The sequence below is a fragment of the Octopus sinensis genome, linkage group LG15, assembly GCF_006345805.1.
Source record: "Octopus sinensis linkage group LG15, ASM634580v1, whole genome shotgun sequence".
Classification (NCBI taxonomy): domain Eukaryota; kingdom Metazoa; phylum Mollusca; class Cephalopoda; order Octopoda; family Octopodidae; genus Octopus; species Octopus sinensis.
Genome location: NC_043011.1, coordinates 32487459 through 32491549, shown reverse-complemented (window position 1 = coordinate 32491549; position 4091 = coordinate 32487459).

Genomic DNA, 4091 nt, shown 5'->3' with positions numbered 1-4091 from the left:
TATATATATATATATATATATATACAGGGTGCGTAAGATATATCTGAGGACAGAATTTATGCCTATATAAAAAAACACAGCTATATAATAACAGATAATAACTTTATTGATCAAAAAATGCTATGAGGATAAAAATAAGCGTTCTTTTCTATAATGTTATTCAATAAAGCCCCCTTCAGCTTCAACAACTGCTTCTATATGAGATCTAAATCATCTACATGCTCGAATCAAATGGTCCTGGTTCATTTTGGACATTACTCTGACTATGGCAGCTTTCAAAGAATCTTTGGTGCTATGGGCTTGTTCATTGAATTCTCTCTCAACAATGCTCCACATGTAATAGTCCAATGGATTGAGATCTAGAGAATTAGGAGGTCAAATATTAGAGGTTATGTGATCATGAAAATTTTCAGCCATTCATTCCTGTGTTACTAGGACCATGTGTGAGAGTGCAGAGTTTTACTGAAACGCATATGGCCTTTCACTGCATACACTGTCTATCCAGGGCTTAACAATTATTTCCTGGACATCAATGTAGGCAGCAGATTTAACTTTAAGGCCGTGTAGAAAGAAGTAAAGTGGCAATACATGTCCTTCATTGCTTACAACCCCTAAAACCATGACAGTTGCAAGAAGCTTTGTATGCATAATTCTTGGAACTTCAGAAGGGCCTGCACATAACCATCTGTCGTTTCTTCTGTTGGCCTTTTGATCTTGGTCGAGGTTTTTTTCGTTTGAGAAAAACCAAATCAAATCTTTTTTCTGCTGGATTTTTCAGTTTGTTTAAGAGCCTTTTAGTTCTGATGTAGCGATTTTCTTTTGCTTTTTCTGACAAATTTACCTTTCCTCATCATATAAGACTTATATCTGAGGTTTTCGTAGACAACGTTGCTGACTGTTCCTTCTGACACATAGAGATCTTTTGCAATTGACCTCGTGGACTTTCTGGGGTTGTAATCAATGGTCTGTTGGACTTGCTAGATAAATTTGGGTGTTCTGATAATTTCAGAGCGTTTAGAATGCTTTTATGCCTTGACACTGGTGACACGCTCCCATCTTCAGTCTCTAGCTCCTTACAAATTTTTGTAGACGAAAGATCTGGGAACTTTTAAAAATCGAAATATTTCTAAATCTCTATGCTCAGCCTTTATAACCACAATAACAACATGCCTCTTCATTTCTTGAGTAAGCTGAGGGTCTACCATTATTATTTTCTGAAACAAAGATTATACAGAGTTAGCAAAAAATGCAGCAATGACCCATAAAAGGTATGTCCTCAAATACCTTACGCACGATGTATATATACGTATATATATATGTATATATATATATATATATCTTTTATCTTATATATATATATATATCTTATATATATACATACATACATACACACACACACACACACACACACACACACACACAGACATATATATATATATATATATATATATATATATATATATATATATATATATATATATATATATATATATATATATATATACATATATATATCTTTTATCCAGCCTCGTCCGGTAATTGAATCTACGGTCTCGCTGTCCTGAGCGCCACGCACTAATCATAGGTCGCGCATTCTCACAATATATCTACACATATATCCCCACGTATATCCACATATAAACATACACACACACATTCACATACACACACTCATCCAACTTATTTACACGTACCATTAGCTCTTCAAATAGTGTTAATCTACTCGGATTTATTCTTTCGGAGGCTGTGGGCTATAGGAGAAAATTCTTACGCGAATCTGAGAGCAAAACTGGAACTACATGATTGTGAAATGAAGATTTAACCACACAGTCATGTTGTAAATGTTAAAACGCTTGTAGGTAACACTAATTACACTGTATAACACAATTTTTGTCCTTGGATAGTAATTGTTATTTGCTTACACCTAGAATGTATAATAAATGGCGAATAATTCCTTCAAACTTTTGTTACATTTATTCAAACCTCAAAGAATCCCTCTCAATATATAGCTATGATGTTTCCCAACTATTCCTGCTCATGATCAAATATGCACACATTGTCAACCACTAAGGGGGCATGCTCAAGTGGTTGTGGTCAAGCAGCTGACAAGCAAATCTGTGGTATTGAGCAGAATATGCGCTATAACGATATTTCTGCATCAGCGACTCAGTGCTGAATTTGTCCAAAGTGTAATGGATAATAGGTCGGTTTCAAAACATTGTTGTTTAGGTCACAAAAGGAAAGTTTGAAGGGAATAGTAGTCATTTTCTTTGATTTCTAGATCGAAGAAAATAGGAGACAAATACTTAGTGACCAAAGACAAAAAAAAAATCAAAGAAATTTTGTTACTCTGGTACAAATACTTAAGTAGAACTTTATGACAAGATAAAGCGCACTTGCGAATTACTCATCTCTAATTGGTAGGCCCAGATGAATGCCTGCAAGTAAGTAGTAATTGATAGGTCCAGAAGAAGGATTCCTGTATTTCTCATTAATTAATGGTAGAAGGACTCTGATGAAATCCTACAACAAAGCAGAACCCCTAATGACAGTATTTACTAATGACAGATGCCACAAGATGACTAACACCTACAGACAGCATTTAAAGTAGGTCCTACTAAACACTGTTTGACATTTGTTTGCAGAATGCAGTCGGGACGTGAAGACAATTTAGAAGTTTACTATGCAATAAGGTTTTATGTTGAACCGGGTATAATACTACAGAAACTTATAAAATGCCCCAGACTGGTCATGGATTGACTTGTATGCCAAACATCTGGTTTTCGCTGGCAGAAGAGGTTCAAGGACAGTAGAGGTAAAAGAGGATGAGAGAAGTGTGGGAGAGAGAGAGAGACGTCAGAACATCAGAGCTGTTTAAGGATGGAGTATTCTAGATGAAGACTGTCCTGTGTCTATAACGACGATAGGCATACAGTTTGAAGTTGGTGTAGTACTTGTACACAGAATGTGCAAAATTTGTGCAACGTTTGTTTTCGGGATAACAAGAAGGGACCCGTTGATGATAATAAGGAGATGGTTGAACTCATTAGCTCCAATCTAAGACTACTTGAGTCTCTCGTGACCTGTGATATTAGTATATCTGTTGTTAGAATTCAGAGACCAAGAGACAGAGTGCCCAATGGAAGCATCTTGGTTTTCCCCATGCCCAAGAAGGCCAGGTAAAGGCAAGTCGGTATGAAAGCACATGATGATCCCCTTTTTCGACGGCAAGGGTTCTGTCTACACCCACTATTTTCCCTCTGACCAGACGGTCAATAAGGAGTACTTTGTGGAGGCTTTAAGAGAGTTCAAGAAGAGATTTCATCACAAAAGGTCAGCGCTCTTCCACTCGGATCGGTGGTACCTGCACCAGAACAATGAACCAGTACACAATTCCATCCGGGTAACCAACTAATTAACAGAGATGAGCATCAAAACTGCCCCCCCCCCCGCCCACTCTCTCTCGACAGTCCAGACCTTGCTCCCTGAAACTTTTGGTTGTCCCCCAAGCTCAAGAACCTCAGGGGCAGTTGCCGTGAAGACGTTGAGATGAAGGAGGGAATGATAGGGGCTCTGGACACCTTAACTTTGGAGGACTTCCATGGGGCCGTCACGAAACTGACTGGAGCACTACAACAATTGCATCGAAGACAAAGGATCCTACTTTAAAGGAGATTAGGGTTTCGTACTTCTTTGAAATTAATGAACGTCTTTACAGAAAAACTCTTATGCATACATTCGTACATACATGCATACATACACACACACACACACCACACACACACACACCACACACATATATATATATATATTATATATATATAATATATATATATATATGTGCATAAATATATATACGTATGTTTGGACATGTATGTGTATATGTATATATTTTATACATACATAATACAAATATATATATACTTATATAATCATACATATATATATATACTTACATAATACATATATATTATATATATATAATATATATATATATATATCACACCGTGACCGACCAGGCTATCAGATGTTGCTACACTTCGCTGGTCACAATGCGCTTCGCATTGTTTTAGCCTTCAAATGACGCCACC